A 25,098-nucleotide genomic window follows, 5' to 3' on the forward strand; every position below is an offset into this window, starting at 1 on the left:
ATCTATACTAAAGTATTTCTAGTGAGTGGGGGTATCAGAACTTGAAGGAAGGCCATGCTTGCTCAGGAATCCTCCATGTCAAGCTGATCATCATAGCAGTTTCAAATAGGGACACCAGCCTGCAACATTAATATGCCCACATCTATTTATTATATCCATAGAAGTAGTTTCACCACACTGACGGATGCTAATTTTATCAGTGGCATTGTGAAAGTCTGCTCAGCCAGGGTTTCAAGATTTCTGCCAGATCTTCACAGACAACATAGTGGTCTCAGGGCAAACAAAGTCTGCACTATACATCATACTGGCTGTTATTCCTCTATTCTGGTATTGCCTTCCCATATAACTATGGAGATGGGTTGGACTATAACATGGAGATGGGTTGGACTTGGGTATGAGGGAGAAGGTTGAAGAATGGCAAAGTAGAGGACTGCTTAGCTGGTTAGGTAGTGTTATTGTTATTACAAAATTAATTAGATCTTCAAAATGTATAAGTTGCTTTCCCAGATCCAGGAACTTCAGGAGGAGTTATTTTTTCAGATTTCAAGTTAACAAACATGTTTCTCTAGCTTTAAAGGGAGTTAATGCTATCTCCAAAAGTGTCCGACAAACCTCAAGGAAACTGACTACACACTGAGAAAATGTAGTTCATTATATTGTAGTGATAAACACCGTACATGTCAGGCCCCCAGCAAAGTGAATTGCTATCTCAACCATTTGCTAATCTACTCTTCCAGTGACTGTAGTAGAAGCTGACATGCAGAGGTCAGAATCCTGAGGGAAAAAAGTCTGTGAGGTCATAATTCTCAGAAAAAGTGTCAAGATACATTAATCTAAATAATTTCTATGTAACATCAACAAAAGCATTATAGTAATGACCAATGAAAACTCAGGTGTTAAAAAGATTTTCAAAAACAACTGTACAGCTAATGCTCAATAAGAGGGAAAAAAAATCAAACAACTTTGGCATGATTCAATCCCAAGGGTATATAAATGAATTCCAAATGATCTCACCTATTATTCCAATTAATATCATTTAGGAAGACCTAAAGAAAAGGTTTAGTATATTGTACATATCTTCTACAGAGAATTTTTGGAAAGACATAGACAAGGGACATAAAGCAATGTCATTTTAACTATAGGAAGGCACACACACATAAATGAGGGGGCAGACATCTATAAAGTATCCTGTATTAATCCTTTTCATTAAATTACCAAAATCTGTCCCCTGAAATTCCCCTGTTTTGTAGAACTGTGACATCTTCACATTACTTGATTTCCTATTTTCCTTCCTATTTTATTCTCCAAAATTGCTCTCTGGCAAACTTTTTAAAGACATTTATTTGAGCATTTCCCTAAAATCCATTGTGACAATTAAGACAGAAGACCACAGGGCTTCAGAATTAACACTGGGATTCAATGATGCATGTGTTTTATAAATATTAAAATCAAGTACTTTCCCTAGTGCAGTGGAAAGCATATCAGTTTTGGGAGTCTGAAGCAAAACTCTTCCATTTAAAAACTGCCTGATTATAGGCAAGTCTTTTAACTATCCAAATCAGTGAAAAATGTTTTACTATGCCTCTTGGAGGTCATCCTTGTGCCAATAAAACAAGATCTTGGACTATGTCTTGATTGTGAAAGATGGTGAATATATTATAACATTTCCAGTAATCTTAAAGTTTCAGAAAGATGGCTCCAAACACTATTTAATCTAACTGAATGACTTAGTAAACCCAAGAGAAAGCTATAATAAACAAGTTGTCAGCATGTCACATGGACAATCTCTCCTAAAGACTGCAAATTGAAGTGGATAGACTTTGCAAATTATATTAGCTGTTCCTGTGGTTAGTGGTGGGTATGAAGAAAAGCCAGTCTCTGGTAAAAACTCAAGCCTTAGGATGAAAATTCATAGTAAGCAAGGATGGAATTTTTGAATATATAGTGGATATGAGAGGCAATGTTATGTAGTGGCTAGAGCATTGGTCTCAAAGTAAAGAACTCCTGGGTTCAAGCCCTGCCTACATCACCCCAGACATATCACTTACCCTCTCAGCCCTGCAGGCAATGCTTTAAGACTCAAAGTTGGAGATCTACTTGTCAGTCTGAACTGATGGAGGAAATTTGTTTACCAGGAGTTCCCTAAGCCAATGATGTAATAGGTCCAGTAAGAAAAAAATATAATACTACTTATATACCTATACGTGTATGTATGTGTGGTAGACACACAGAGAATTTAGCATCTTAAACATGTTTTATAGGGGACTATATTCTAGGGAAAGTGAGGTGACAATGTGGATAAAGTGCCAGCCCTGGAGTTTGGAGGACCTAAGTTCAAATCTGGCCTCAGACACTTACTAGCTGTGTGACCCTGGGCAAATCACTAGGGAACTTTACCTCAGTTCCTCGTCTGTCAAGTGAGCTAGAGAATGAAATGGCAAACCACTTCAGTATCTTTGCCAAGAAAATCCCAAATGGGGTCACAGAGTCAGACATGACTGAAAACATTGTAATGTTAATCAGAGTTAAAGATCTTCCCTGCCCATTAATAGACCTCACCTGAAACCCATTAAGGGAAGCTTTTATTAATTTCTAATGAGGCATTGGGTCAGGAGGGTCATGATGCCCCCTGGCTCTGAAAAGTGTATATGTACTCTGAGATGAGGTTTTACTTTGGGGGCTTGGAAGAAGGTTCATGTGCCAGATGAGACTCTGGGTAGCCATTAAAAAGCTCCCTGACTTTGAAAACCCAGATGTTGGTGCTTCTGTCTCTGGCAGCTATGTATGTAATGGTCAGACAGCTGGAACTGTCTGTTGATCTCTGATGCACGTATTGCTTATGATCAGACAGTTAGAAGCCCTGCCTGTGGGTCTTTATTTCTCTGCTTGTATTTTCTCTGTTGGTGAAGGTAATTAAAGTAGATTGTTGACCTCTCAAAAGTTGCTTCCCTTTTAGAAAAGCAGATCTAAGAACCTGTGCAGCAGATCCCCCTGTGTATGCTGGGGTGCTTGCTGATACAAACATTTCCACAAGGAAAATCAAATATAACTTATTTAAAGTACTCTAAAGTCTCAATGCATCATTCATTTTCATGCCTCCATTTAAGCAAAAACTAAAAGCAATGAAGCTTAGTAAGTGTTGTGGGGACAGTTCCATGAAATTTTGATCTCACTGATTAGATTCCCGAGTTCTTCATATTGCCTCTCATTCATATCCTCTTCTCAATGGGATTCTTGTACCTGTCTTTCCATAAATTGCCCAAAGGTGATCTATTCAAAATGCTAGATTCCTTCTCCTAGATTCTTTTAACATTTCATGTATTCTGGGGCAACATTTGGACTATCTGGTTGTTATCCTTCATGCTCCTTCCACACACGCCCAAGATATCCAAGGTGAGGTGTTAGAGCCTACTTGTGTCCACTTTGTGGTACTTCCACTGTCCCTTAGACAATCTTTGATTTTTAGGAGATTATGGTGTCCCATAATCTACAGCATGATCAAGAAGATCATAATAAGTGGACTTAGAAAGACTGGTTTTTACAGTAAGGGACAGCTTTAGATTATGTAAAGTGAAAAATAAGATTCATCCTAATAGCCTATTCAATTCTCAGCTCAACTCATTGTCCTGCCACAGTGCTTGCCCAACATCAACATAGTAATGGACTAACTCAATAGACTGCTTATCCAATTAGATACTGTCAACCAAACTAAACTAGCCTCTAATATCTCCTAATAGCTTGACAATATCAAAATCTGGGCAATATTGATTCTTAAACCACTGGTGTACACGGCAAATAATAACAGCTGATACTTAGGCAGCACAACAAGGTCTATAGAACACATTAGTAAAGAGTACCAGGATCTTCAAACACTTATTTGAGAATATATCAATAGCACTATGCCAGAATAACCTCATTTTCTTTTTTGACCTGGTCATTAAACTAAGAGATCAGATGGAAGTTGTGGGTATATGTTACTTGGATTTCTACCACACTTTTTACAAAGGTTTTATCTTATTCTTTGTGGAAAAGAAAGAGACGTGGGCTAGGTACAGTTAGGTAGAGCCAGAACTGATTCAACTACTTGACCTGGAGTGGTTAAGCAAATTATGTCTAACTGGAGGGTAGTCTTTGATGGAATGACCCCAAGGACCTGTCTTTGATCCTATGCCATTCCATGTGTTTCTCAGTGACTTGGATGAAGGCATAGACACCAGGCTTGGGGATATGCCTGGTAATAGGGAAGATATTATCACTGTTTTCAAATATCTGAAGATGTGACACAGAACAGGCAGATTAGACTTGCCCTGATTGGCCCCAGAAGGGCGAACTAGGAGCAGTATGTGGAAGCTGTGGAGAGATTGATTTTGACATGATATAAGGAAAAACTTTATAATAATTCTAGCTATCTAAAACTTTGGTGAGCTTCCTCAGAAAGTAGCAGGTTCTCCTACTAGGGGGTCTTTAAGCTGAGACTGGATGAACACTTGTCAGGTATGTTCCATCAAAGGACAGAACTCTTTGTATTGCCATTCTGATGACAATATCATCTGCAAACAATAACATCTTGACAACCTATTTCTCACCCCTATAAGGACTTATTGAACTTTGCATAGGACATCCTCCATGAAGTTATTCAACAACTCTGGTGAGCAAAAATCTCCATTGTGGGGTTTTCCCCACAAATGGGAAAGGGGAAGGGAAAAATCTTTCTATATAAAGTCTACTATGTGCCAGGAATTGGGCTAAGCACTTTACAAGTACAATCTCATTTGATACTCACAACAACCCTGAAAGGCAGGTGCGATTGTTAAACCCATTTTACAGTTAGCTAGTAAGTGTCTGAGGTCAGATTTGAATTCAGGCTTTCTCACACCAGTATTCTATTTACTGCTTACCAGTGTTGCATTCTTTGATGCTGATTCTCAAAGAATTATTGAAGAAAGTTACTTTTATGGGTGCATGTGATTTAACATATCTGTGGCAGACATTCTGTTGAATTATCTTTAAGTTTGCATTTTGCTTTACTAAGTGAAATGTCCTTTTGCAATCAGTAACACTGCAATATCTTCTATTTAGTACAGCTCTCCATCAAGCATAAGGACTATGTGACTATAAGGATATGACTGACTTTAGAAAATCATACCACAAAGGCTTCCTATTCCCTCTTATCACCAAGGATATCACCAATTTTATACATAGACAATTCACATAATAGTTTTTATAAGTGAAAAGTAGACATATGAACCGATCATAACCAATACCCTTTTTGACTTTTTGAAAGGTAGTACCACCATGGTCTTTTCTATTCTGCACTACTGGAAAAGAAAAAATGGGGAATGAAAAGAATTCTATGGTCTTGATTGTGAGATAAGAGAGGTAAAAAGTACAGTAGGAGGTATTATTGAGAAATATATTACTTCAAATTATCATAAAGGGAAATTTAGGAGTAGTTTGATAGATTTTATTGTAAGGTAGCTAGTAAGACCACCTATGTCACAGAACTATAGATCTAAAACTGGAAGGAATCTTTGAGGTCATTTAGTTTCTCATTTTACAGATGAGGAAACTGAAGCCCAAAGTGGTTAAATAAGAGCTGGCATTATTATAGCCCTTTGAGTTTTGAAAAGTGCTTTATAAATATCTCATTTTATCCTCATGACAACTTTAAAGGGCAGAGTTTTATTATCCCAATTTTATAGATGGGGAAACTGAGACAGCATAGGTTAAATGACTCACCAAGGTCACAAGTAAGGGCATGAGACTGGATATGAATTTATGTCTTCCTGATTCCAAGTTTGGCACTCTCTCAATTTACTGTATCTGTAATGTACTGTACTATATTCTACTGCCTTGCCACAGGTTATAAAAGCAGCATCAGTTGTAAGATTTGAACTCATATCCTCTGACTTTAGAATTAGTGATAGTTTTCCCTGTCAATCAGTTCTACCTAAATCAAGGGGGTCACCAAAGCCAACTGCAATGTCATTACTTATTGAAAAATAGTCTGCCTGTTAAAGATCAAATGCAAAGTTTCTTTTATCTATGAAAAATACTATTTAAAAAATGAAATTCAGAAAATAAAACTAATTAAAGGGTCCTCATGAGACATCCAGGCTTTGAAAACTTGGCTTTGATGTCAACTTTGATGGAAAGGCAAAGAAACACAGAAAAGCTCATTCTTACTTGGTCAAAGGTTTGGTTTTTCTGTCGATGGAAAGTAAGCTCTAAGAATTCCAATGACTTTGATTTAATAATGTACAAGCATCTCTGCAGGAGGCCAATTTCTACAAAAAGACAATAATATGTAAGAACATAAAAATGCCATGCAGGATGAGATTAATAATCCAGTAGGAATATTATTCTATCTCTGACCATGGTACTAATTTGTGAGAAGGCATAGTTGCTCCTCTGTGATGTCAACCTCAAACAGTGAATGATACTGCCTTGGATATCTTCAGTTTCCTTTAACAATAGAAATTCAAGATAATTAAGATTGCAGCAGCTAGAATAAAGTCACATTCCTGACTCTATGAGTTATATCTAGCTATATTAAACCATAATACTACTTTCAGAAAATTGGACCTCTCAAAGTCATCAATTCATGATACAATAATCATTTTCTAAGGACCTACTAAACCTATCAACTTACTATCCTGAAGTCATAATGAAGTTTTTTTCCCCCAAGGAGCTTCAGGAAATAATTGCAAACGAGAATATAACGATAGTCCATTTAGTTAATCATTCACTCAACAAATACTTAATGAACATCACCTAAATACAAAGTGTTATAAGCATAGTGAGTAAGGTGAATAAGCAAATGGCTCCTTGCTTCAGAGAGCTTACTGTCTAGGACACTCTCAAGTCTCTTACAGGTTTATAATCAATGGCTTATAATTATTTTTAACGAACTTAAGAATACCATATAGTGTTCAATTCTTCCTTAAAACACTTCACCTGATTGTTCACCAACAAGCTAAGCTGGCCAATTATGTTGTAAAATTTTCCGTATGAGTCTGTCCCTATAAATACTGAGGTATTTCTATTTTTCCTACTCTATTAATAAAAAGATAAGTCAAAGAATACAAAAAACCTAAACATGCCTAAAACATTCATGCTTTTGGCAAATGTTGATTCAACTGTATCAAAACTCAAAACTTTTGTTTACATTTTTAAAAAAATTATGAGAAGCAACTATCTTTCAAGATTCAGGGTAAGTTCCACCCTCTTTCAAAAGCCAAAAAGAAAACATTTTGTTCCATGAAGTTTACTGTCTGCATGTCTTCCAGTGAAACAGTGAATCATAGAATTTCAGGTTTGGAAGGACACTCAGAAGCCACCTAATCAAGGCCACATCTGAACGAGAATCTCTCCCACAACATTCCAAACTAGTGGTTTTCTTTGTTTTGCTTGAAGACCAGAAAGCCCACTATTTTCATGGGCAATTAATCCTACTTTGGGACAACTCTACTTTTTAATTGCTTTTCTTTTGGATCCTCTTCAAAGAACTATTCCTGGCATCTTGAAAAGAAGGAACTCAAAAAGTGAGAGCTGTCATTCATGTAATGCTAATATCTAAAGTTCTCTTCCTTGCCTGTTCTGTAACAAATTTCCCTGAAAAAGGCAGATAGGTTAAGTCATAGATCTTTTTCCCAGACTCTCCTCAGTTCACACTTTAGAACCTGACAGATTTTTAAAAAAATGCTGGATATGGCAATGACAAGAACATGCATCCAACCTTTTCACATATCTAACCAACAGCTGTAAAATGTCTGGAACTCACAGTCTCTTGAATTCTGCACTTTTCCTTTGAAAAGTAACAGCTGTTTCTGAGAAAACAAGGCAAACACTAAAATTATAAACAAATCATCCAATAATGGTCCAGTTTGGGGTCAAATTTTCTTCAGAGAGTAAAAATGAAAACCATGGTTACAGTATAAAGGAAAACATAAGGAGCTTTTTGTTTTGTTTTTAAAGAGCTATAGACGAACTCTGTAGATCATCTAATCTAGTAGTTCTTAACCTGAGGTCTGTGAGCTTTTCTTTAAATGGCAAATGTATTTCAGTATAAACTAGTTTCCTTAGTAATCCTGTGTATTTTAATTTATGCATTTAAAAACATTATTCCGAGAAGAAGATCTATAGCAGGCTTTCCCAGACTGCACAAAAGGTTAACAATCTCCAATCTGGTCTGACTCCCTCACTTCATCTATGAAGAGACTGAGACTCAAAGTGTCTTGACTTGTATGAGTTCAATTATTAGAGATAAAATTCAAATCCAAATCCCTGACTCCAAATCCAGTGTCTTTTTCCACTGAACTGTAAGAGGCTTTGGAAATATGGTCATATCAACTTTTAAATATAAAGTTAGTAGTAAAAACAGAAAATACCTTATGTTGCATTTCAGTATGATTTTTTTTTTTTTTAAGTTAAGGGGTTTTTCTTTTCTTTAGCAAAGAGAATCTTGACAATTCCTGGTATTGTTAACACATCAAAAACAATCTTAATATTTACAGAAAAGCAAGGGAACCTTGCAAAAAACTAAAGCTAAGTAAAACCAACAACATTTATTTGCTGCTCCATCTGAAATTAAGAAAAGGTTTACCTTTTATTTGAAACAGCACAGATGCCAGTCAGAGAGCAAAAGTCACAAGATCTGTCCAATTCTTTTGGTTGATTTTGAATCCCAGCTAAAGAAAACCTCTTCAAGCTGCCTTCTCCTTAGCAGATAGAAACATTTCATAAAACGCTAATCAACTCTTCCCCAAACATACTGAAGCCCCAAACTTCTTTACAGCTTTTAAAAGAAAAACTGCTACAACTGAACACAACCCAAGGCCCTCCAGAACACAGACATTCTCTGAGGGAAGGAATTCATGCCTTCCTTTGTCTAAAAGTGTACCATTCACAAGGGAAAAAGTAGGTTTTGAGTAATAAACATGGGTGACATGGAGGAGAGGAAAACAACTCATTTTAAAAAAGACATTAAAATTCTTCTATGAAGCAGAATAAGCAATAGTAAAGTCATCCTAGGTATGAAAGAGATAACTAAGGAAAACTATGAAAATAAAAATGATTCACAGAAAATCCTTGTGCTGTTCATCTATAAAAAGACCAAAAGTCTCCTCGAAACGAGCAGCTGTAGACAAAGATCATGAAACGTGGCAAAACTAAGCTATCAGATGCCTACAAGAGATGGTGTGATGCTTCAGGGGGGTTTCTCTACCTAATCTCATAGAGCTGCTGTGAGACTCAAAGAACAGTGTGTGTCAAACCCTTCACAAACCTTAGTGCTGAATTTAAGGCCCTCTACAAAGGTAGAGGCACCTTGGCTTCTAATCAAAAAGACCTAGGTTCAAGTGTGGCAGACACATACTGCCTATGTGACTCAGATAAAGACACAATCTCTTGGGGGTGGGGGGGGCGGTCTCAAGTGACTTGCTAAGCCTTCAAGTGGCAGAGAAGGTGTTTCTCTAGATTATCATAAAAAAAAGTTCCTTTCCACACCAATGAAATCACAGGTTTCACAAATAAATTTAAAACACTGTTTTACTTATTAGTTATTATTCTTATAATTTCCTCACCCAACAATCACTCAAGAAGCATTTATTAAGCACTTAGTGTGTGCCAAGAAATATTTTGTGTGCTGGGGATACAAATACGATACAATAAATACAATAAATCTTAATAATTACATCTACCAATGGTGAGGTAAGATTGATTAATCATATCAGGAGAAATATAATTTTATTTCATGAAGAATAAAAAAATACAAGATTTATTTCACCTGGATTTTCATTGCAGCTCTTCTATCCGAGAACAATAGGAACTAACAGAAGTGGTTCCTAAGGCAGATGACCCATGAATCAAATGGAAGGCAGACCCCATGGATGTACCAGAAAAGTTGTTCTTCCCTTCAGACAGAGTTGTTCTGATATCCCCACTTGAAAAAACAAAGATACCACTCCCAACAGGCTTTTTTGGATGGGGGAAGCAAATGTTTTTAAAAAAAAGGAAAATCCTTTAAAAGACAGCATCTATTTATTTGAATCTGAGATAGGAAAGCCCTCATTCTTTTTTTGAAATAAGTAAAAAAGAAGCCTTAAAAGTTAGTAATTATAAGACATAAGGGTGCCCTATTTATGGATATCCTACACAATGTGTATGTGTGCCTACACATATACATACAGATTTTCAATTCTTAAAAAAGAAACACAGCCCAAAGGTCAGCAATTGTGTTTGCATTTTGTCTTAATGACTCCAATGTCAGAAATATCCTGTCACAGATCCCATCTTCCAAGAAAAAGGGAAGACTCATTTAAGGATTGGCAAGCAATTGTACTCACTTCCAATAACAAACTAAAGCTAACATTTACTTCTAAAATGCAGAGTATTTACAAAGGATGTAATCATTCATTCCATGGGTGGCTGTCTCATTAAGTTTATCAACATAGAGCACTTCAGCTGTTTTCTGGACGACTTGCTATGTGCGCCCTTTCTATGAACTCGAAACAAAAAAATAACTTCAAAGCATAAATCTGTATGTAAAAAAAAGACAAATTTTTTAATCCCACCACTCAGCAGCTAAAGACTATCAAGTCACTTTTAACCCATTATTAGGTCTATGCTATGATATATTTTTTTGTCTCTTAAGATTATTTTCAATTTATAATATATATTTTTCTTGTTTGTACATAGTTGCTTGCATATTGTCCCCTGCATTAAACTCTGTGCTAGGAAGATGAAGAAGGGAGGGGAAAATTTGGAACTCATTGATTATTAATATGGACATGACAGAAAAGATCAGGAAAAGCTAGAGTACAAAAGGGGGAATTTTTTAAAGTAAATACACTGACTGAAGGTGTAAATGAATGAAAAAGCCTTGAGTAAGTGCCAGGCACTGTGCTAATTGGTAGGGATTCAAGTAAAAGAAAGAAGATAATCCCTGCCCTTAAGCTTTCATCCTTTAAAAAAAAACTAATTTAGTTAATATTTTGGGTTTCTTTTTTTACCTTCCCAGTGAGCCATGCCATATAGCAAATATTACTTTAAAGGAAAAAGAGGAAACAAGTCAATAAAACTGATCATCACATCAAAAAAGCAGGAAAATACATGCAGTGTTTCATCGCCACAGAGTTCCCACCTCTGCAAAGGAGTTTGGTGTGGGGTATCCCTTTACCTCTTTATTTGGAACCATGTTTGCAACATTGCAGAAACAACTTTTGACTGTTTAGTGGCTGTCCTTTCCATTTATATTCTTGTAGACATGTGTATACTGTTTTCTTGGCTCTCCTTGCTTTACTCTGCATCAGATCATGTATGGCAGGTTTTTAAGGAATAGAACAGAACAGTTAGTTATGTGCTAATTGTAGGGGAAAGAGTCAGAAAGTCTGGATCTTGGGGCTCAGACAAGGTGATATATTAGAGAGTTAAGAGAAGTAAAGAAAACTCACTGGAGCATTAAGTACCTGAGGCAAGGGCATATACTGTGCCAAAGACAACTTTTGATTATTTCACCATTTTATGTAGAATCAGCCCCATTATGCTGACAAAATAAAAGCTTGTATTTACACAGTGTTTTAAAGTTTGTTAAAGCACTGTGTATATGCCTATATACACATGTATATATGTGTATGTATATATTTTTTCTCCTCACTATATAGAACCCTGTAATATAGATGTTAATATTATTATCATCATCCCTAATTTACAAATAAATTAAGGTTCAGAGAGGTTAAATGACCTCCCTCAGATCACACAGCTGGTAAGTGTCTGAGGTGGCATTTGAGCCTAGGCAGCTAGGTAGTACAATGGATAGAAGCTTAGACTTGAAATCAGGAATATCTGAGTTCAAATCTTGGCTCAGACACTTACCAGCTGTGTGACCCTAGGCAATTCTTAGCCTCAATTTCTTTAACTGCAAATGAAGATAATAATAGCACCTACCTCCTAAGGTAATTGCGAGGATTAAATGAGATAATTATTGTTAGCACAGTGCCTGGCACATATAACCATGCTTGTTTCCTTCTCTTCTACTTCTTCCAAATCCCAAGTCCAGAATTTCATAACCACTATAACAGTGGTCTCCAAAATGGTGGCCATATAGCCCCAGGGGGCCATGGCATGACCTTAGAGGGTTTGCGACAAACCATGAAGATGAGTCATATCCCACCCTTCCTGTGGGTTTCCCTTCAACAGAAGGATACAACTTCCTTTACCATACGATTACTTAACATTTCCCCATTCCACTCTCTATCACCATTAACTTCCAATGTTATAACCTAACTGGGAGACATGTTTAAAAGAAATAAGGAACTGATTTCAAATACAACATCCATTTCTCAATTGAAAAATGGTAAAAGAATTTGAACAGGTACTTATTTCTTAAGTGAAGAAATCCAAGCTCTTTATATAATCATATGCAAAAATGCTCCAAATCACTAGTAATTAGAGAAATGCAAATTAAAGGAATTCAGAGATTCCATCTCATACCCATCAGACTGGCAATAACAAATGTTAGAGGGGCTGTGGGAAAACATTGATACACTGAGCTACAAACTGATATAGCCATTCTGTAAAGCAATTTAAAAGTATGCCAAGAAAGTTACTAGACTATGTATAACTTTTAACTCACTTATACCACTACTTCCCTTATATATGGCAAAAAGAAAACAAAGATAGAGGAAAGGGTCCTAAATGTATAATAATATTTATGGTAGCTCTTTTTTTGGGGTAGCAAATAAATGGAGACTACGGGAGTGGCCATTGATTGGTGAATGGTTGAATGAATATGGTTTATGAATGCAATGGAATACTACTATGTTAAGAAATGAAGAAAGAGATGGTTTCAGAGAAACCTGGGAAGACTTATGTGAACTGATGCAGAGGGAATTGGATAGAACCAAGGAGATAATTTATATAATAATAGTAACAACACTGTGAAAATGAATAATTTTGAAAGACTTAAGGACTCTGATCAATGCAGTAATGACTCCAGAGGATTAACTCAGCCAACTCTCATTCTCCTTCAGGCCTTTATCACTTCCTATCTGAATTATTATAATACCCTTCTAACTGCTTCTTGCTTCAAGTCTTTCCTACTCCACATAGATGCTAAACTGATTCCTAAAGTGAAGGTCTGATCATGTTACTCCCCTGTTCAACCAACTCCGTTGCCTTTCTACTGATCCTAGACAAAATATTATTTCACCTCTATCTCATCATTTTTAACTTTCTATTTTGTATAAGTTTAATAATATGCATAATTATTAAAACAGTAATGCTATATGTGTATGTAATTTATAAACACATATATCTGTGGTATTTGATCCAAATCTTTTACTGATGGGGCAAACACACAGTGAGACCACTGTAGTATGCTACATCACCAAACTTCAGATGAGTCAAGCAAAGAAAAAATGATTCTCTACATCCATCCAGCCTCTTTATAGTTTATGTTTATACATAAACTGATGTGTGATGTCACCATGTCAGGTTGAGTTAGATAGAATCTAAAGGGCCCTGAGTCTTTCTTAGCCTACTATATAAATACAAAGGTTTCATGTGGCACAGGACCTTGATTTAAAATTCTGACTCTGCTACGTCCTCCTTATAGGATAGAGGGCAAATCACTTCACCTCTACAGGTCTCACTTCCCTCATCTATAAAATACTATATGACTTTTAAGATGTCATCTTGGACTAGATGACTTCTAAGTTCCTTTCCTGTTCTTTATCTATGAGTTTAGGTAAATCTGAAGATACCAGATAAGTTAAATAGTAATTCTATATACAGATATACTATGCTCATGAGTGTAAACTGAATGTGTCTTAACTTGGGAGATTTAGTATTTAGAGACAAATAAGCAATGTTAATAAATCTTCAGGATAATATAAATTAAGATCACATATATATAGAATCAATAAACACCTTCATTTTCATCTGCGGTGATCAGATTTTCCTGCTTAAGTGTTGTTGTTTTTTTCCCGCCAAAGACAATCATATTTCTCTTGTTAAGTACAAGAAGAGGTACTTGACCAGGGCAAAGTGACCATATTTTCTTTGTCATTTTAAATGTTTTATTGGTGCTCTTTTCTATTTTTTAAATTGCTGTTACTTCCCAGGGACTTCTCCCCACTCTCACTAAGCAGAACCCTCCCTCGTAACATATAAGTCTTATTTTATTTTTCAGTCGTTTCAGTCATATCTGACTCATCATGTCCCCTTTTGGGGTTTTCTTGGTAAAGATAATAGAGTGGTTTGCTATTTCCTTCTCCTGCTCATTTTACAGATGAGGAAACTGAGGCAAACAGGGTTAAGCACCTTGCCTAGGGTCACATAGTTAGTAAGTATCTGAGGACAGATATGAACTCAGAAAGATGAATCTCCCTAACTCCAGGCTGGGCACTCTTTCCACTGTATCTTCCAGCTGCCCCAACAAATAAGTATAATCAAGTGAAACAAATTGATTCATTGATTTATACCTCTTCTGCAGCCACAGTTCACCCTGCCTTTCTGATAAGAGGCAGGAGGCACATTTCACTCAGTTGAAGCTACAACAGGGCATTGCATTGATCAGTGCTCTGACATCTCATTATCATTTTCCTTAATATTATTTTAGTCACTGTATAACATATTCTTGGATTCTTCTTACTTCACTCAGTTTCACTGAATGTGAGACATCCCATATTTCTCTGAAATCTTAATATTTGTCATTTCTTATAGTGCAATAATATTCCATTATCTTTAGATACCACACATTGTTCAGTGATTCTCTAACCAATGGGCCAACCATTTTTCCTCCAGTTCCTTATCACAGGACCACAGACTTGGAGCGAGAATGGATGTTATAGGTTATCTAGCTCAATATTTTTATTTTGGGGATGTGGAAACTGAGATCCAGAGAAGTTTTGTGACTTAAAAGTCATACCAGTAGTGACAGAACAAAGATTTAATCTGGGCCTAATAACTTTAAATCCAGTATTCTTTCTATTGTAACAAAAATATCTTAATAGAAGTGAGACTGACTTTACTCTCTATGACCAGTTTTTCTTGGAAATAAAAATAATACGCACCATGACTTTTGACCAAGTAATTCAATGATACAGGCAACTTGCCAACAGCAGGAACAGTGGGATATTAAGTATCCATTCACATGTATGTATTATTATGCTCAAAAAATATTTCCCCATTGTAATAATTTTGGATCTTTGTTTCATTGTACTTACTAATACATCCTTTACAGTCATTCAGAAATAGCACAAGATACAGTCATGTTAACACTTGCTAATTATTATAAGAACTGGAAAGATAAGATTAAAAATGGAATTGCCGCCTGAAGGAAACACAAATTGTCATTTCATTCACCTCCCCCAATCAGAATTCTATCTAAACCATTCATTTTGGGTCAGCCAAAAGAGCTGAGATGATCTCAGGCTACATTAATGGATATTAACAGCATCCAGAATCAGGGAGGTGATATCCCTTTTGTACTGCATCATGCCCTAGTCAGACTGTATCTGGAATATTTCATTCTATTCTGGGTGCCACATTTTAAAATAGCCTTGACAAGATAGAGTGCCAGAGGACAAACAGAAGGGTGAGAGTACTGGAAATCAGGCTATACAGGGATCAGTTAAGAAATGGGGAAAGTTTAGTGTATAAAAGAAGAGACTGAGTGGGTACATAGTAGCTGTCTTCACATATCTGAAAGAGAAGTAATGACTTATTTTGCTTGGTCTCAAAGGGGAAAACTAGGAATAATAGGTAGAAATTACTGAGAGGCAAATTTCGATTCACTGCAAAAAAAAATTTCTTCTGAAGGCTATACAAAAGTTCCTTGACATGGAAACAAAATGGAAGAGGCTTCCTCTGGAAAGGAAGGTGAAGAAACAAGAATTTATTAAGTGCCTACTATATACCAGGCACAATGCTAAGTGTTTTGCAAATATTATTCCATTTGATACAACAACCATGGGTAGGTGCTGTTATTATCCTCATTTAACAATTGAGGAAACTGAAGTTCAAAAGATTATATAGCTAGTAGGTGTCAGAGCCAGGCCTTGAACCAAATTCTCATGGCTCCAAGGCCAGTACTCTTTCTATTACAGTACAGAGTACTGATACATGCTCACCTAAGGTGTCGTCAATGTCATGGAAGATGTCCCACTTAGATTCCAAACAAAAGAATGATTGCTTATTGATGGTAAGGCTTTCCCAATGTTCCTCGTCTCACATGACACTGAAAACACTGAAAACACTAATTCCATTGAGCTCTGGAACACTACAAAGCCTCCTCAGTGAAATCCATAGCATTTGGAAAGAGATTAAGCTAATCATACACCTTGGAAAACACCCTAGAAAAACAGAGAATGAAAAATCCATTGTCAAGATCGACTGCCTATCCAGTTAGTACATGCACACACACACACACACACACACACACACACACACACACTACATATGTAAGTATACCTCTATATACATGTACTGATACACACAGATGTGTGTATATGCATATCAAGAAGGTGCTGCAGACAGTGAAATGGACTAAGAAATGAGTAGGAGAGATTATGATGGATCACATTTAGGAAACCATATGGTGCTTTCAATGATCCCAAATTGCTTTGCTGCCACAAATGTGATCTCTTTAATGCCCATAGTCTCCCAAGCTCTATGTGAATCAGAGAACACTAGATCTCTGAAAAAGAAATCTAAAGTGTGAATAAGCTGAAGGACAAAGGAAAGATGGTATTGTGGGAGTACTTAGGCTGTAGTGTGATACCGATGATTACTTATGTTCAAGAAGTGGGATAAAAAGAATCATCAGGGAAACAGAGCAAAGAGTTATATTTCTAGAAAAGGAGGGAGGTCATTCATGTAGTGAGACTAAAAGACAAGATATGGATGTCCTACCCATGACAATGTGCAGTAAAAGGACCAAGGCAAAATGTACAATACACTGAGTGGAGACTCTATGAAGAATTTATGGGAAGACATAGGAAAGAAGAGCCTGGTCCTTGGTCTAAATGCCATCTTGTTGCCTTCTACTTCACCATGAGATGCAGGAGGAGGAAGAGACAAATTCACAGGCTGAAATGCAAGATAAAAAGGTGAAGCAGAGGTATAAGTAGTCCAACTACAGCAACTAATGGAATAGAGATTATGGAATGCCTGGCCACTGGTCACACCTGGCTGAAACCTTCAGGAGACATGTAGGACTGTACCCACCTCAATCAGGCAGTCAACTAGTGAGCAAGGATTTGTTAACCACTTACTATGTAAGCGGCATTGTACTCAGGGCTGGAGATACAAAGAAAGGCAAGAAAAAGTTGTCCTTGCTCTCAAGGAGTTCACATTCTAATGGGAAGGACAATCTAACCCAGAACTCTTTATCTCCACTATGTAACATAGGGCTCTTCCTACCATTTGACTCTTTCCTAACACAGAATATTCCATCTTTTAATACAAGAGCTACCTACCTAAAATCAATTTGTGTGGCTATATGACTGTAGACATTCTGCACTGTTTTCTTTGTGGCTGAGAATAGCACACATATAATAAATCATCTCTACTATTTTTTATTAAAAAAAGAAAAAATAACACAGCAGGAGAAAGCAAAGAAGTGTTATAATTAGTGGAGAAAAATACAATATATGAAGTTCCCTAATAGCAGGGTTTTTTAAAATTATTTCTGTCTTATACCTAGAAGGCATTTTACAAATACTGAAATGAACCAAAGCACCCACACTAGTGAAAACACAAAACCCTTAAAGTAAGTATAGAGTGTGAGATGAAGGCAGTTATATTTGTAATCGAACTTAAAATGTATTTTTGTTAAGTCCTTCAAGCTAAAAAATTCTAATACAAATGTGTACCTGAGTTAGTCCTTAAAACATAACTTCCTCAAGGTGCTATAACATATAATAAATTATATTATAATCACTTTGTTAATGTTTTTCATGATACTTCACGAAAGTGATACTTCATGGAGGTGATACTTATGGAGACGATATTTCATGGAGGTGATATTTCATGGAGGTGATTCAAAACCTCTGCCAGCACTACATAAAGTAAACTCTGGAAAGTCCTATACCAAGCTAGAAATTCCAAACATAGGCCTAGCAATAAGGTTTTTCACCCCTGAGTATACTTCCCTGCCATTGCTTCAAATTTTCTGGAAATGTTACACCTCTCTACAGAAGTCCCTTCATCTGTTTGATTAATAGTAATTAATCTATATTTTTTGTTTCCTTTAAGATGGGCTTGAGTTATGATAAGCCTATATAAAGTTTCACATATTTTCTACTATTTATGAAACAAACCCTGGATTTCATGCTCTCTAGACAACTGGCATCAGGAGTTAGAGTATGACAACAGCTTTATAAACTGTAAAAGCTCCATACAAAAGAAAAGAAAGAAAAATTGAACTTTTCAACCAACTAGGCTGTAAAACATTTTGCATTTTATAGTAATTTGCAGGAATAGCAAAATAAATAGCATATATTGAGTGTTTTTAGTTCTAGAATATCTAACAGAGATTTGGATTCCAACTCAATAATGTCCTTCTAGGGAGATTGCATTATTTGGCTTCATGGAATCACTGGATCCTAGATTTAGCACTATAAGGGGCATTAGAAGTCATTTAATTCAACTCCCTCACTTTACAGACGAGGTAACTGAGTCCTGAAGGACTTCAATGACTTACCAAAGGTCATGCAGATAGTAAGTGGCAGAACTGGAATTTGAACTCACATTCTAGAACTCTGAGTTCAATAGTCTTTCCACCAAAGCACACTGAGGGTTAGAATGGACCTTGCTCTAAAGTAGGTAGTATCAGGAAATGGTAAGCTAGGTGTAGAAAATTGAAAGGGATCTGAAATAGCATGTGTTGCCTGCCTTCAAGAGGCTTCTAGTCTAGAAAGAGGGTAAGACAAAAGTTTATATAACAATAATAAACCATAGAACACAATAAATACATAAATACAGATCTAAGGAGAAATGACTAGGTTCTCTCTCAGATTCACTCCCTTAAAAAATCCACAATTGCCTCATGATTATTTTTCTTTTCTGCTTTCATCATCCCTGGAATCAATTGTGGGCCTACATGAATGTAAGCTCCTTGCGAAGAGGGAGCTTTTTATTTTTGTTTCTGTATCCCCCAGGAATGCTATCTTGCAAATATAAGCATTTAATAAATGTTCAATGGAATTGAATGAATAAAGACTTCCCACATTCACACAGAAGTTCATAATCTGCTGAGACAACAAACTGAATGCTCATTTTAAAACCTGTGTCCCTTCTTGTTTATTCTGGAATTAAACCCTGGTAGTCTTGCTGATATGATTCTGACACTGTTTCTGCTCTAGATACCATTTGTAACTTCTGGGCCTTTAGCTTTTTAGCTCATTTTTTAAAGATTCTGGTTTAAGGCACAATACCTATGGACCTTAACAGTATAAGACACTCCATAGTTATGCCTTCTCTTTCTCCCAATCTGGGGAAGTTCCAACTTTCTCCATTGAGTTCTGCTGACCCTATCCCTACCCAGGGAAGGATCATTACCACAAAGAGCCAAAGAAGAAAGACACTGGTCTCCATTGCTCCCTACACTGGAAGAAATAATGGTAGTGAGCTCTACAATTTTTCTTAAAAGGTTTCATTCAAAATTGTAGATCCTTCTTTCTATGTCAAGTCCTTAAATGGTTTTTAACTTTTCAATTTTAGCAACTTAAAGTCAAGAAAACAATTTGTTTAGAATCATAGATTAAAGATGGAAAGTAATTTAGAGATTATTTTGTCCAGGAGTCATTTAACAGATCAGGAAACTGAGGCACAGAGGTCAGGGTCTAGCTAATAAATGTCTGAGGCAAGAGGCAGTTCTTCACACCTAGTCCAGAACTCCATCAACCACCATGCTGTCCTCTCATAGCCAGCATAGTTTTCACTTGCTCACTATCTATCATGCTAGTAATTCACCCAAGGTCTTACAGCTAATTAGTAAATCTTGAATAAGAATATACTCTGTACAGTTGGTTAATATATTTGGTCTTAAACTTTAGTACTTTAATATATTTGCTTTTCAATTCCATTTACAGATTATTTGTCAAGCTTGCAAACTAAATTATTAAAGGACTTCTAAAATGAGGGATCATAAACACCACATGTCATCTTTATCATGAGAGCCTAGACAAAGAAAAGCTACAAAGCACCACGGATGAGGAAGTAGGAAATGAAAATAATGGAAATGGCAGTGAGGAATAAGGTGGAACTTGTAAGGAGAATCACACTAGTTTCAAGTGGCACTGGAAAATATTTGTTGGAATTTCTATATTCTCAAGGAAACAAAAAAGACCTAAGACTTCTTTATTCTCTACCAAGTCAACCCTGAACTTCTCCAGCATAGAATTTTACAGAAGAAAATAACATAGGTATGGAGTTTTTACTTTTGAAGGAAAAAGAAGGCATTTCTAAAATGTCATCAGATCCCCATAGAAAAGAAATTTTCAAAAACAAATATGGTCCTGGAAGCTAAACAGTGATTCACTTTTAAGAATGGGATTGTTGAAAAAATTCTAAGTCTCTTGGATTACCATGGGGGGGGGGGGGGGGTGGGCAGCAGGAGAAAGGGGAGAGGCAGTGATGGTAGGGATTCTTTAAAGCATTTCAATCAATCAATAAACTTTTATTAAGTACCTACTATGTATTGGGTACATCCAATATCATAAATATTTCTTATCCTCAGGGATCTATTGTTTCAGGTATGAGTACTCCCTCTACAGATACAACCTTGAAGTATGTTTGAAAAAAAACATCATTTATTACTGGCTGGCTAAAAAGAAGAAAAAAGAACCCTAGACAGGAAATGAATGAGCTATTCCCTATACCAGACCACTGCTCCTGCATCTAGAGCTGCCTGGGGTCACTTCTTTACACTGCCCTCTTAGACATGACATTGTACTAGCAACACAGAAGGAAGCAAAACCAAGATCTAAAGAGTGAGAGGTCTTGGCTGGCTGACCCACAACAAATAAAAGTGAGGTGCTTTTATCCTGCGGGAGCAAAACAAGCTCTGACTACTCCTCAATTGCAATCTTAGAATCACAGAGAGGCAGATAGCTACACCTTCAGGTCAGAAAAACATAGCTTAGAACCAAATCAAACAGAACTCAGTTTTGTCTTTAGTCCTCCAATTCTGTCTGTACCAATTTCCCCCACAGACATATCACCAGAGATATACTTATGCACAGAGAAGAAATGTGATCAATTAAGCCAAATTAATATTTTACCAACTCCTAGCAGTTTGGAGCTGGAAGGGACATTGGAGATTACAGTTTCAGGAGTGTGGCACTCTTCAAAGAAGTGTTTTCATTTTAAAAGAGAGCAAGGTAACACAAAAGAATGAGTTACTAATGGTGGGATATCAGACATCAATGCCTTGATGCTTGGACGGATCTGTGATCTCATCAATTTGAGTATTTCCTTTAGCCCATCTTATGTGGTCCTTCTATTTCTTCCTGCAAAAAAAAAATCACTGCAGAAAGTCTACCTAATGAGGGTAGAGGATCTTCCTCTAAACCTCTAAATACTGCATGGCTAACTGTAGAGTAAGGATGTCCACTGGTTACACCTCACTGTGTGAGGGGGCGTCACCCATTTCTAATGGCCTGTTTTATTTCATTTCTCCTACGTAAGTCCTTGTTTTCAGTTATTGTGTTTTATAGCTTGCTTATGGCCACCATGCATTTCTCCACTGACATCTGATCTTTGAACTTTGAATATTCCATCACTGAAAGCCACATAACATCGTTACAAGAACACTGGTGTTAAAACAAAACAAAGCAAAGCAAAACATAGGCTTTAGTTTTGGGACAAAGCATTGGGTCATGAAGCATAATTTCCCAAAGGCAGAACATTTCTTCATCTGTTCAATTCTGGGTCCAACTCATTTTTCCATTTGTCAGGTTTCTCCAAGACATATTCATTGATGGACAAGTTCTATGAGTCATCCATTCAAATGCTGATCATGTTCTTGGCAAAAGGCATTTTTCATTTCTTTGGTGAACCAAGTGGATGGTTAAGCAAACATGGAGTTCATGTAGGAAGATCTGTAATGATCCTGGGTTCAATGCAGTCAGCACAATATTATCCCCGAACAGGATATCTGGAGGATTTCTCACCAACTAATAACAAATCCCTGTTCCATTTGGACTCTCCATTAGACATGCTCCATGAAGATGGTAAACATATTCAGTAAACACAATTCCTGCTTTGTGTGACACTTGATCAAAAGGTAAAAGTTACATAAGTATGCCTTGCATCTATTTTACATATACTTATTTATGTACATGTTGTCTACATTAATAGAATACAGGTTCCTTGAGGTCAAGGACTACTTAATTTTTTAACTGTCAACACCTAGAACAGCACCTAACAGAAGATGCTTGTTGACTGATTATATCTTTCAAGGAATCGTCTGTGGTTTTGACTCTGATGCTTACTATTTGTGACAACTTGGACCAGTCACAATCTCCCTTTGTCACCATTTCCTGAAGAGTAAAATGAGGACTTACAGCTAGATGGACCTTTGAGGTCCATCTAGCTCTAGTTCTATGATTCTACAAACTCCTCTCCTCTCCTAAGTATATTTCCCAGAAAACACATAAGCTAAACTGCCTAATGGCTGATTAAGACTGATTGTACATGTCACTTCCCATGACTGGATTACTAGGAACCCATTGCATTGAATGTTTGTGTTACTTGCCAAAAGAAATGAGACTTCCCTGTAATTTCTGTGGAATCTTCATCTAAAGGAGGAAAAAGTTAAATCCCATTTCTAGAGTTTTCAAGTCAATGGACCATGAAATCTGGAATTCAATGGATTGCAAAATGTTTGGCAAAGGAAAAAAAACACTATCAGCAATGAAAACAGCTAGTGCAATCCCAATGAAAAATAATTGAAAAGCAATTTCTAGAGAGATAAAATCATATCCAATCACCACTATGACACTATGTGCTTTTTATATAAAGTGAACAGAATCAGCTCACATTTTATAATTTGTAGCTGAGTCTCTGGTATGATCCCACAAACACTAGTATCTTTCTTCAGGAAACAAGAGAATTGTTAATGGTTTATTTACTATTATAAGACACAAAAGCAAGCATATTACTGCTATGATTAATAACTGCTATTATTTATAACAGCAATTTCAAAACATCATTTCCTCACAGAATATTGGAAGAGGAAAGAATGAGAAAAGTAAAGATAAAATTAAAATGGGGGAATGTTTTGAGAAAGGACTATAATATAAAAACAAAAAGTAGAAGGAAATTATTAAAAATAAAGATATAATTAACATTAAATCATTCATTAAGAAACTAATTATAATATTCAATTCTGCCAGCTGTCAATTTCTAAAATGGGAATACCTAATTTATACTTTAATTTGACTTTTATCATGTGGCATAAAGTGTGATAAAGTAGATAGAAAATGGGCCTTAGAGGGAGGGAGGGAAGAAGGAACAGAGGAAGAAAAGAAGGAAGGGAAGAAGGAAACAGTAAACAAAGGAAGGAAGGATGGGAGGGAAGGAGGTGAAGGGGTATTTATTAAGTACAATAAAGCATGTATTCTGTATCAGGCACAGTGCTAGATGATTTATAAATATTAGCTCATCTGAGATTCACAACAACCATGGGAGGCAGGTACTCTTACTCTTATTAACCTCATGTTAATAAATCAGGAAAGTGAGGAAGGCAAAGTTAAGTGATTTGCCCAGGTTCACATAGGTAGTAAGTGTTTGAAATTGGATTTAAACATATGTCTTCCTGACTCCAGTCCAAGAGCTCTTTCCATTGTATTACCTAGCTACCTAGCTCTCCATGAAGCCCTGGGTACAAGTTTTACATCCAAAATACACTACCTAGGTGATCCTAGGTCATTTAACCACCCATTGCTCCAGAAGATGCTCTAAAATTATAAACTTCAGAACAGTTGCTGATCTGCATTGGTTGAGGAAATGTCCTCATTCAATAATTCCCTACACAGTTGAAATAATAGGTATGAACCTAAAATAAATAGATCTATGGATGTAATAATATTTGTATTATGTATCTCTCAGAGTACTTGTGGGAATCAAGTAGAATACTATATGTAAGTACAACCAAAATTATGCTGTTATTATGACAAAATAGTTAATTAACAACCATCTCCAAAGAAATAAGGTTGAGGGCCATCCAAAGAGCACTAGAAAGGAACATCGCGAGGAGAAGTGGAACAACCAATGGACTTCACAGTCAAAAGCCTCAGATTCAAATCTTACCTCTGCCATGTACTACCCATGTAACCTTCAACAAATCACTTAACCTCTTGGAGCCTCTGTTTTCTTAACTGTAAAGGGGCTCACAGGAGATGTGCCCAAACCTCCACGATCCTTTTAATCTCTAAATCTATGATGCTATGACCAACAAGGAATTGTACACATTGGGAATAAAGAATCTCGTTGGAGTGTATGATTGAAAAGGTGAGTTGGTCAAATGACAAGAATGTGGGAGATCAAACAAATCCTCTTGAGCTCTCCTGGATCCATTCAATATGAAGAGACCAAGAATGAAGTCCCCAGCACAGTGGGCATATCCACTATACCGGTTTCACAAGAGGGCATGAACAGAAGTCACATGGAATAAGAAGGTGCAGACAGCTTGTGACCTAAACTGAGGAGGAAGGATGCACCCTCATGAGAACATAGATCCATCAAGATACAGAAGAAAAGTAAATAGTGAAGAAAAGGTATTTATAGTCAAATAACAAAACAAGTGGTAAATACAGGAAGGAGTCCTAAGAAGGAAAAGCTCAAAAAATATGTGTTAGACTAAGGTTTCTAAACCTTTTTTTGCATGTATCATGGTCCCTTTTGGCATTCTGGTAAAACCTATGAATGGATCCCCTTTTAGAATTGTTTCTAAATGCAAAAATAAAATGCATAGGATTATAAAAAGAAAACAATTATATTGTAATACAATTATAAAAACTATTTTTTAAAAAGTTCATGGGCTCCAGGTAAGAACTCATGTACTAGATTAATAGAGTAACAATGATTTCC

The 25,098-nt window shown here is 36.4% G+C and overlaps 1 protein-coding gene across 3 annotated transcripts in view; it reads right to left on the minus strand.

The window, feature by feature from the left end:
* Positions 1-25,098, minus strand: part of C2H1orf21 (chromosome 2 C1orf21 homolog) — a 263,712-nt gene that overhangs the window by 177,887 nt on the left and 60,727 nt on the right. Inside the window, exon 1 of one of the 3 annotated variants that reach the window (XM_072648403.1) lies at positions 8,606-8,720. The exons of the other annotated variants lie outside the window; for them this stretch is intronic. The gene's annotated coding sequence lies outside the window, so the exon portion shown is untranslated. Of the gene's footprint in view, positions 1-8,605; positions 8,721-25,098 lie in introns of those variants that run through there. 3 annotated transcript variants of the gene reach the window in all.

The sequence above is a fragment of the Notamacropus eugenii genome, chromosome 2, assembly GCF_028372415.1.
Source record: "Notamacropus eugenii isolate mMacEug1 chromosome 2, mMacEug1.pri_v2, whole genome shotgun sequence".
Taxonomy (NCBI): Eukaryota; Metazoa; Chordata; class Mammalia; order Diprotodontia; family Macropodidae; genus Notamacropus; species Notamacropus eugenii.